Source organism: Cygnus atratus, chromosome 5, assembly GCF_013377495.2.
Source record: "Cygnus atratus isolate AKBS03 ecotype Queensland, Australia chromosome 5, CAtr_DNAZoo_HiC_assembly, whole genome shotgun sequence".
Classification (NCBI taxonomy): domain Eukaryota; kingdom Metazoa; phylum Chordata; class Aves; order Anseriformes; family Anatidae; genus Cygnus; species Cygnus atratus.
In genome coordinates, this window is record NC_066366.1 from 2,011,610 (window position 1) to 2,023,495 (window position 11,886).

An 11,886-nucleotide genomic window follows, 5' to 3' on the forward strand; every position below is an offset into this window, starting at 1 on the left:
TATTTCTAAAAGCTAGTTAGTGTTTATGTAAGTTTGACAGTCTATGTAATGCGACATACGTCCTGTTCTAGCTTGGTTGTCAGCGTGGCTTGCCAGCAACATTTTTACTGTGGGAGTAAGATACGTAATACTTTAAAACTCAGTTTTGCCAATATCTCTCTGTCTCAGACCCTTTAGATGGAGACTTTTCATATGGTTTAGATTCACACACTGCTTTGTATTGGGCTTGGATTTGTATTGATCAGTCCTAGAGTCCTGCTTAAGTCTTCTAGTCTATCCTTACAATGTGTCACAGACATAAAATTGCTATGTAAGGACACCACAAAAATGCTTCTGTCTTTGGCAGCTGTGCTTTGCGTGTCGGAAGCATTTATTTATTTTACATTTTTTCCTTTTGAGTAGCCATTATTTAGACTGTAGAAACAGTAGCAGTTCGTCCCTTTAACTCTGGCTTTGATAAAGTTACAACCATTGCTTCTGAAGGATATGAGGCTCTGTTCATTGGAAAGAATTTGGCAATTTTTGTGCACAAAGCAGCTCGTTCTTACACAGGGTAAAAAGCCTTGTTCATTATAAATTCTGTAAGACCCAGACTTATGTCGGTTGCTGTAATTGCTATGAAGGGTGATACAGCAGCAAGAATGCACCAGGTATAAACAACTTGGTTTTTTTTATTTTTTTTTGTTTGTTTGTTTTTCCCTACCTGTGCCCCCCTTTGCTGACATACAGAGCAAAAAGGATCTTCCTGGTCTATATGAGCTCTACTAGCTAACACCTGAATTGGTTCTATAAGTGTGTTAAAACACTGAGCTTCACAACAATCCCAAGCAACGCTACAGGCTGGGAGATGAGTGGTTAGAAAGCTGCCTGGCAGAGAAGGACCTGGGAGTATTGGTTGATAGCCAGCTGAATATGAGCCAGCAGTGTGCTCAGGTGGCCAAGAAGGCCAACAGCATCCTGGCTTGCATAAGAAACAGTGTGGCCAGCAGGGCGAGGGAAGTGATTGTCCCCCTGTACTCGGCTCTGGTGAGGTCGCACCTCGAGTACTGTGTTCAGTTTTGGGCCCCTCCCTACAAGAAGGACATGGAGGTGCTCAAGTGAGTCCAGAGAAGGGCAACGAAGCTGGTGAGGGGTCTGGAGAACAAGTTTTATGAGGAGCAGCTGGCTGAGGGAGCTGGGATTGTTGAGCCTGGAGAAGGGGAGGCTCAGGGGCGACCTTATCACACTCTACAGGTACCTTAAAGGAGGCTGTAGCGAGGTAGGGGTTGGTCTGTTCTCCCACATGCCTGGTGACAGGACGAGGGGGAATGGGGTAAAGTTGCGCCAGGGGAGGTTTAGGTTGGATATTAGGAAGAACTTCTTTACCGAAAGGGTTGTTAGGCATTGGAATGGGCTGCCCAGGGAAGTGGTTGAGTCACCATCCCTGGAGGTCTTCAAAAGACGTTTAGATGTAGAGCTTAGTGATCTGGTTTAGTGGAGGACTTGTTAGTGTTAGGTCAGAGGTTGGACTAGGTGATCTTGGAGGTCTCTTCCAACCTAGATGATTCTGTGATTCTGTCATTAACATCTGTGAGATCATCTTTCTCTTCCTCCCATTCCCCAGAAAAAGATCATATACTTTCTCATGTGCTGAAAACTTTAAAAAAAAAAAAAAAAGTTGGGAAATTGTTACATTTGCATTAGAAGAAATACTGGTGTTTTTGGTGTTTCCTTCGTTTCCACAAAGACCCAAATTCAAAGGCATCAAGTAAGCCTTATGATTAAAAAAAAAAAAAAAATCCATAAAACATAGTTAAGTAATACAGTGTTAGTGTTAGACTTCTGACATTTTTAGAATGTCCTCCAGAAACTTCAGCAAAATATTCAATCTCAATATAACTTTCATACTAGCAAATGATCTGCACTGCATGCTCTTTGATAAAAACAAGTAATCATAATTTCTCACTTCATAATTCTTAAAAAATAAAAATAGTTCTTATGAGGACTCAAAATAATTCCTATTTAACTTGCTTAAGTCTCCCATATATCTTCCCAGATGATAGCTATTTGTTTTTATGCCAGATTTTAAAGTAGCTGTAAGATTGGATTCCAAAATGTCAATGCCATTTTAGAATACACGTCAGATTTGGGGCAGGGGATAGGGATGGAGGGAGCAAGAACAAGAACATAGTTTGATTTCAGAGAACTTCACCACATTCACGTGGTTTGGGACATACCTGAGATCATGTTTCATTAGTTTTTGGTAATAAATTGAGTTTAGTTCTACTGTTACAAATTATGCTGATCTAACCTTGTCTAGATGATTTTTCTCCCTTAAGAACTTACTCCATCCCCCATATCCAAAGATTAAATATATTGTTATATTGGATATGGATATTTATTCTTCAGCAGTGCCTTGTGAAATCTTTCACAATGTGGTTTACTTGGGAGCAAACCATCTGCATCTAATTCTGTTTCTCGTTTTCAATTTGTTCAGGAACTATTATTATAAATTCTTCAATGTGAAAATGGTTAAGATGTTGTAAAAGCCAATGACTTTGTCCTCTTTTTGCCTTTATCAGTAACCTCATTTAGTGAACAACATTGCTTGCTGGGATATGTGAGTAGATGAAACTTTCTCTTTCTTCAGTGATTACCCAGACTGATTCCCTTACTGTTCGTGGCTAAGATGGTCGTAGTTCACAGCCTCTACCAGCAGCCCAGCTTCCTCTGTGTTCTCTGAGCAACTGACACCTACCCTGCCCAGAAGCACAAAGGACAGTAGCATAGCCATACTTCACTTCCTTTCTACTTTTGACAGTGAGGCACCCTTCATGGTTCAGTTACCCAGACATTGGTTTTATTTTTATTTGGTTTTGTATGGATCTTTCCTATGGTAGGAGGGGAGAACAAGCAAAACCTTAAGATGTACCATCTTTCTTTAAAACTATCCTTATTCTAGAAAATTATTCCAGAGTCATCTGGGAAGTGAAGGAGTTTTTTCCTGCATAATACTCCAGTGCTTGCCCTCAAACCTAACATGCCTGGATATGCCTCATCAAGTGTCACGGACTTTGAAGGCTACTAAGAAGTGGAGAAAAAGTTGTCAAATTAAACACATTGGTACAGGACTAAGTAGGCATCAGAGGGGAAGCTATATGAAGTCTTCAGGCAGTTTTGCTTTTGATTAGTGTACAGTTCCATCCTGATCTCCTGAGCCATTTGTGCTCCTGTTCTCACCTGCAATATTTGTTTGGGGCTCACTTGTACAGGTGCTGTAGACCTGAGAAAGACTGCTCTTCTAATTAGGTACCAGCTTTACACAGCGTATGTGATAGTTTCTAAAGAAGCTTACCTCATGTGGCAGGGCATTTTCAAGATGAACCTTTTAAAATCATGTGTGCTCAATCCTCTTGTGAATTAGAACACGAGAATCTCAAGCAATATTGAGAAGCATGGAGACATCCTGAGGGAAGCAATAGGTAGCTTAAGAGCTCTATTTTTCCATTTATTCATGGAGAGGAGATAATGATACTAAGTCTGTAGTGTAGATATGTTGTATGGCTGAAGGCTTCCTTAATACCAGAAAGTGATAAATCTTCTGGGAAAGCTCTAATGAAAGTCTATCGATAGACTGAAGCATTTTATTCTACAAAAGGCGGTGTATGTGTTGGGGGTGCAGGGGGACTGATAGTCTACAGGTTTCGACAGCGTAACTGTATGTTGCTACTGTCCTGTTTCCTAACTAGGGGAATGCTGGACTCTGCTGCATAATTAATGAAATGTACATTTTCTTATATAAAATGCAGAAATGCCCTTTATTTTTTAGGACAGGAACTTGGATTAACTGTCTGCAAATTTCCTTTCAGAAAGTCATGAGTGATTTCTAACCATGTGGTGATTTTCAAAAACATCCAGTACTGCAACCTGAAATGCAGCTCTAGTACAGAGCTTACTTTTAGTGTTATTCTAGTATCTTTTCTCAAGGGTAAACGTCAGATATCATTATGTAGGTTATCGAACAAAAATGCCATGACCGTATCAGCAGAGGGAAGTGCACGTTCTTTTGCTCTGTTTTTATTTATAGCTTGATAATGAATTCGGAATTGTATTTAGCTTTCCATGGAGCCACAGTTGTGAGAATAGATAGAAATGCAAATGTTCTTGTTGAAAGCAGCAGCGAGTATGTTTTTTGCTTGTTAATTCAAATGGAACTTAATTATGCTGGACATATATTTACTGCTGTTCTGAACTGAGGTCAGCAAGACCTGGCATTGTCAGAGTAGTTTTTGATTTGGTTACTACAAAATGATTTATATAGGTGAAAGAAAAACTTGTTTTTGTTTTGAGTCCTGGGCCTCTTGATACAATTTGATTAGTATCTTGAGAGCATAGTTCTTGGTATAATCAAAGTATTTAATTATAAATCTCTGTCCTTTACATTTCTGCAAACTAGCTTGATAGATGGAAACTTCTACTTATAAATATTTTCTCTGTTTAAGAGAGATTGCAATTGTGTATACCCTGGTTCCGTTCAAGTTCACTGTAGAGAAAGTTAGAAATGTGCATCAGTTGGATCCAAACTTTTTCAAATTTCAGGAATTCTGCTGAACGCATCCAGGGCTTCGAGGGGAAGGAACTGTGAAGTTCAAGTTCAGACCCAAATGTTTGTAAAGAAAAGGCACAAGTTGTAAGCCCTGTGATAAATGCTGTGATGAGGGAGAGATGTCCAATTAGACCTTCTTGAAGTTCACTGTTAATGATCATAATAGTTTATCAGACTGCATTAATATGTATGTCACGAATCATCTTGAATCATGAAACTGACCATTTACTTCCAGGAAAGGAAGTTTATGGGGCAAAGCAATCTTGTTTTTCCATATATCTTTTAACACCCAAGAATGTTCTGGCACATGCCTTGCAGCCTTTCTGCAGTAACAGGCCCAAGTCACAGTGAGCAGAAAGCACAGTCAGACTCTGCCCTTGATGAGGAAGCTGATCTTTTTGTTACACCATGGTTTGTCTAGAGGAGCCCAAGCCTTGTACTCTGAGGGTGGCATTTTCCTTATTTATTTGTTCTTTGTTTAACCCTGCATTTTTATGTGCTGGCTGCAAGTCAGTCATTGCTCAGCCAGCAGCTGTACTGGCCAGTTTGAAGAGTCACTAAATTGAACTAAAATGTTAGTTTGTTCGTTTTTAAGCTTCCAAGGATTTCCAGCAGTAAATCTGGAAAATGCATCTAATCCCACTGAAGCATTCTTCAGCTTTTTGACATGAGGGATCATGTGGTGGCCATTGTGATTTGTGTGCGGCGGTGGAGTCTCTGGGACACAAACCAGTGATTAGGAGCTGTGTGATTTGGGGGGAAAGGGGAGAGTTTGTTTGCAGTTTCTGGGTTAGAGAAGGAAGGCAGTTAAACTTCATATTAATGAACTGGCTAGAGGAAACAGACCCAAAATCCAAAAATCCTGCCAAATATTAACTTTTTGTTGATGGTAGAATTTGTTCAGTTTATACACCTGCTGCAGAAGTGCTTTTTTGTTGGAAGTTGGCTTATTTCCAGAGATGAGTATAAGCCTTTGGGCAATAAGAGAATAATAAAGAGAAACAAAAACAAAATTGCAAGCATCTGTCCGTGGTGATTTATTCGTGTTTTCATCCACATGGAAAGCAAATGTTTTGATTAATTGCTGCAAGTTTACTTCTCTTGTTTTCCTTAACATTTTTCTTTATTATTAGATTTACATCTTAATACAAAGTCTACTATATATTTAGGTATATTGTTATGCTTATAACAATATAATCAGAAACAAAGATGAAATTTGAGATAGCTACTAAGATACAATAAATTAATGGTTATCAAATTTGTTTTCAGATCCCTAGTGCCTCTTAACTTTGAAAGGCAGAAAAACAAAATTTCATCAGAATTTTGTTTTTCTTGTCATAGATGGTAGTTTCTGTGGTGCTAACAGGAAGGTTGATGATGGCAGAATTGAAATTGGGAAGAAGGGGGGGGGGGGGCGGGAAATAGTTGTGATTTCTTAAAATGAAATGAAAGACATCTTCTGGCATTGTACTATACCTTTCTGTCCATAGATATGTTACACAATTTAATCTTCTGGCTCAAGAATGATCTTGCCAAATAAACCAAAGAGGGATTTGAGAACTTTGGTCCGATGCTGTAATTCCTTGTGAACTTAGACTCTCTGGCTGGTGCAGGAAAACTGGAAGGCATCTGTGAAGAAGCAAACAGATCTCTTGCTAGGCTTTTTATTTATTTATTTTTAAGTGTTCTGAACTGGTGCATCCAGTTTGGGGCAGAAGCTAGGGAAAATCTGAAGCGTTATTACCTGGAATCTTATGAGTTGTTTCCACAAAATTCATGCAGTTATATGTTTCATATACTGGAAGAAATATCAGCTGTTGGGTGCTTCTCTTTAGAAAAATGCCCAGCTCCTAACATCCTTTCTGATCTGCCCACTCTAAGAGCTTTCACAGTTGCTGATGTGAAAACAAGCAGCTCTTTTCCTGAGGATCTGAAATGAGCAGGGTGACGCTTCCTTTTTTCTTCTGTCTTGCTGGGAAAGGGTAGCTGGCTATGGCTGCATGCACCAGCTCCTGCCCGCTGTCTTTCTGAGGGGACCAGCCTCTGTTTGGCCCTCCTGATGTGCAGAGGGGACTGCAGAGGCAAGTTGCATCCGGGCTTACCTTTGCTCTCATGGACAAGCTAAGTAATTCTCCCCAACTGTTGTGATCCACCGGAAGTAGCGCTAATTTATTTAAATGAATAGCACATCTGACTCTCCTGTTTGCTGTCTGAAAAGCTGGATCCCATTTTCCATGGCCTCACTCCTCCCTTCCACCCCCGCTCTCTCCTCCTTCCCCCAGAGGAGGACAGCGCTGCCATACGGCATAGCAATCCTCAGTGCTGGAAGTGGCCAGTTCAGGACAACTGGAAAGGAATTTGAGCCATTACTGGAATTCTAATCTCAGACTCTTCTAGAAAAGAGCTTAACAGCTTTTTGCTTGTCCTCTTGGGTCTGATGTTTGACAGGAAATGAGTTTGAAGGGTTCAGGAGCAGGTCACAGAACTCGCCTTGCTGCCAGCTGCTCTGCCGACCTTAACAGTGTGTTTGCAGAAATCTGATACACTTGCTTATTATTAAAGCCTTTTCTCTGAGAAAAGTTACTTCCAAAGCCAGGTCCTACCAGACGTATTGCTAGCATATTGCATCTTTGCCTCTCTGAATTCTTCTCCACTGACACTTGTTATGACCTAAGACTCTAGCCATGTGAAAAAACGCTGTTTTGTAATTCAAGGCAGAGTGAACAATTGTGTTTGCAGGCATGTTTATGTTTGTCTTTTGCAGCACTTATTTTGTTTGTCCTTCATTTGCCCATCTGTGGGATCTCAAAGAAACACAGATACTTTCCTGATCTCACATAATTAACGTTAGACTTCATGAAATACCTCAGATCTGGTCTCAAGAAAGTAATTTTAATGGATGGGCCATTTCCTGTGTAGCAGCTGAGAAGTATATTCCCAAGCAAATTTAAAAATAAAACAACCTCCATACTCTCTTGGAATCCTACTGGCAAGTGAGTGTTGTTCAGACTAGTACGAAGTTCAAATAGGCCATGGAGACTGATGGCACGTCCCTCTTTCTTCATCATGTTTCTGATTTATAAATTGCTTTTTTAAAATCAAAAAACATCATAGCAGGGCAGATCAGATCAGGACAATGTGGAAGCCCAGTAAAGAGCTACACTGGCAGTAATATTGCAACTAATACTGAAAAGCTGTAGCAGAAGTACCCTTGATCACCTGCTTTGGGAGTGCTGTGTCTTCCCAAGAAGACAGTTTAGCAGCTTCGTGTGTTTCATGTACAAATACATGTTTATAGAGGGATCCTTCAACAAGCCTGCCATTTCTACCCAGGAGGCTCGGTTTTCCCCTGTTCTGCCCTATTACCCAAGAAGTATAGGTGCTTTTGCAAAAAAATAATTAAAGAGACTAAATGAAAATAACATAAAATATATCAAATAAATTGGTTATATCACTGCAATTTTAGCATCTTTGTCTTTTTATTTCTCTCTCAGCTCGTTGCTTCGGTACAAATTTGGCTCATCTGCAGTTTCTGCTGCTTTAATATGTTGATCAGTTTGTGTTTCAGTTCAGCCTTCTCAAGTGTCTGCTGTCTCTCCAAATCAGTATGTCCTGGGAAATTAAATGTGTGCAAATATACTGACAAAAAACAGACACACAGAATACAGAAATGTACCATTATTTTGACTTTTTAGTTTAACTGTTGAAAAATCTTCCACAAATCCTGAGAAATAACTGAAACGGGCTTGCAAGCTCAAAAGAACTATCATTCCTGGATAATGGCTGCTTTGGCACTAATCATTTGTGGTTCCTGCCCCAGTTTGAAAATGACTATGTAAGCCAGTCTACTATGAAATGCAGAGTTGAACAGTTACCCCTCTGATTCCGCAGAATGATTACCAGACTTGATAGCAATGAGTAAAAATAGGGTGTTCTTTCTGTTTCAGCACCATATATATACAATTCTCTATAGAATGGGAAGGCATAGGCACAGCCAGGAATTAATAACAATTAGGATTCTGACTCAAAATATTTCTGGTTTCCTTGTCGTCCTTAGGGGTTCTTAAAAGCCCATCTTACTGTCCCTAGCTACACTATTTGAGAGAAGTTACTTCTATCTTAACAGAAGATTTCTTAAGAGAATACTTTTGTTTGTTTTCTTTTGTAATTGCTGAAGGATGCCTTAGTGAGATAGGCCTTATTAAATGATCTCCTTCCATAAACCGCTATTTTTGAGGCCTGTTTTGAGGAGAGACATGGGGCATGATTTGTTTCATAATTATGAACAGTTTGTTATAAAGAAATTAATGTATCTGTTAGTACATCAAAATTGAAGTTGTAATGATACCTCTGTGGTAATGTTGGACCTATCTGGAAGAGGATCTGAATGTTTCAGCTGTCCAAAGACAAATGTTTAGTCTCCAAAATTAAAAAAAAAAATCAAAATGTTCTAAATTAATAAATTGCTTCTGTCTCATACCTTGAGAATATCATATCCTTCTCATTTTGGTACGGAAATGGAAAAGCTGATTTGTATTCATCTGTAGGTACCATCAGAGATGGGAAACATGGTGGAAACACCAAAGAGACTGAAGTTTGGCTTAAGTACAGCAGAGTGAAAATGAAGCAATTGGAGGATAGCCAGTTTAATGTTAGAGGAAGAGAGACAAAACCTCATTGCAGTAATCTAATTTTTACAGCAGGTATATAGTGACAAAAGCTAATAGCCTGGTTCTGGGTTACTGGTGACCTGCTGAGACAAGGACACAATACAAGGTCCTTTAGACCATTTTAAATTGGCAGTGGCTTTGTAAAGGTGTGAGAATCCAAACATGCCAACTCCTTAGTCAAGGGATAGTCAACCTTCCTGACCACTAAACAAAAATATCTGTGACGGGGGCCACAGGACTTGTTCTATATCTATATATTCAAGATCTGAGGAAGGAGAATCAAAAGTTGCTCATAGATATGAGAGAGCAGTAGCTCTGTAGAGGCCATATCTTTCTGTTGCAGAGGCTGGGATTCTGCTTACAACTTCACTGTAATCCCTGGCTGAGCACAGCACTGTTGTGGCACTGTTCTCTGGACGCTGCCCTGGAAGCATCAGCCCCACAGGTTGCCTTCACTGCCCATGTGAACATAACTAGCTACCTTTTATCATTCTGTTGTTCCTCTGCATTGTAAAAAGTTAAGTGCAGTTTTTAAATTCCTCTCTACTTGCTGACTCTTTCCTTAAATTTTTAGGTGGGTTAGCAAAGTATACTGAGACAAACATGAAAAAGAAAGTTCAGCCTCAGAAAGGTTAAAAACGGGAATGTTTGTAGAGGACCTTCACAGCACAGGCAAATGCTTGACCCAGTGAAGTCACCTGGAATTGCTTCACTGCATAAGGTATTGCTTTCGGGGTTTCTTTTGCTTATGTTTTCATGGTTTTGTTTTTCTTAAAAAGAAAAAAGAAAGCATTTTTACCACAATGGAAGCTGAGAAACCAGTACTGTTCTTGACTGGGCCTTTGTTTCAGAATGTTCATATCAGAATTAAAAAAAAAAAAGTGTGACCCAAAAGATAATAACGATTCCAAGAAGCATAAATTTTCCACTTCTGGACAGAGTCCTGAAAAAATTTGCTTCTAAAGGCAGAATTTCAGGGGAAACTCCAAATTAGAGTCATCATTGACTCACAAGCCAAACAACTGTAAATGATGAATTAAAAGCAGTTTAAGACAAATCTACATACAAATTCTCTAGACATTGTCATATACTATCAACTTTGCACATTAAAAGGTTCTCCTCACTGTTGTAAAAGAGCTACACAAAAATCAGAGGGAGGAAACAATGACCTCAAATTGCACATTTGATAACACTTTGTTTATAGTTCATCAGGATGGAGGGAAGGAATGGAACGCAATTTTCTATTGTCACCTCTAGTCATCCTGCGTGTGATAACAGTAAGTGGGTAGAAAAATTGTTAAATGCAATTGCTATTTTCTTAAATTAATGCTATTCATAACAATTCATCCTTGAGTGAAGAGGTTATATTCACTGAGTTTTTGCTGTCTCGTGGGGTCTGTAATTACCTTAAAGGAAAATGCTGTCTGTTTGTTTTTTTCTGAAACAAACTTGGTTCTCCTTGCACAGCTACTTTAGTAATCATCTCTTGTGGCCTGATCAAAAAATCCAGTGGAGCTGTAGTGGGAGTCATTTCATTGACTTCAATAAGCTCTGGATCAGACCCATGGGGAATGAAGAATGACTTTCTCCTAATCTCTTAAATTCTTCTCCTCTCTCGTTCCAAAGCAATTACAAAACTGGTGAAATGGAAGGAATAGTTTCTCTTGGTCTCGTGCTCTTCATCAATCTTCAGGTTTATTTTAGTCTATAAATTGCCCTAATCATGGATGCTTTCTTGTTTTTCACTTACAGTGTTTAGCTGCAGAAGGCCAAAATGCATGTTTACTGCCCTTCTGCAGCTGCTGTTGTACTGAGTTTGTTTATCTGCACAGTGCCTGTCTGCTGTGGCTTCTTAGGTATTTCACAATCAGAGAAGCTCAAAACTCTTTAGTAGGGTTTTCAGATTGATAAGAGAACCAAACCACAATGTTCTGGGAAGGAATCTACCACATTGAAAAAGGTTGTTTATTTGCTGCTGTTGTAAAAGCATTGCTGAGGGCCAGCATCATAATAGCAATTTTCTGTGGCTGTGTTGTCTTGCGGCACTGCATGTCCCACTTCATTGTTGGCAGAGCACAAATGTGTGCAGCAAATGGTTTGCTTAAGGGTGAGTCCACAATACTAGTAAGATGATACATGCAGTGGTTTTATATAGTTGAACTGTATATCCATAAACATTGTGCAGTCGATACTGTGTCATTCTACAGGCAAAGTAGTTTTAGGTATGTATCACTACAACTGTCTGGCATTGCAGTGTTTCCAAACAAGTGCTGAGCTCTTTAGCAGGCTTCCCAAGATGCGGTACCGTACCCTTGCTATGTAAGATCCTGAGACTTCACATGCTGTGCATTGTGGCATCCAGCTGAAAGATGATGGAATTTTGAGGCTTGGAGTGAAATTTAAATTCCCATGGTTCTTCTTATCTCACATCCATCTCTTTTTTTTGCAACCTAGCCAGCGCCAGTTTCAAAACATTGGCAAGCACTGAGATGTTCATGGTGATGAATATAAACAGGCAGTTGCAAACATGTCTGAAGTCATGCAAAGTTTTCAGGACCAGGGCAATAAGGGCAGCCAAGGAGGAGCCTGACACCAAGCACACAGACTGCCCCCTGCCAGGACAGCCTTGCT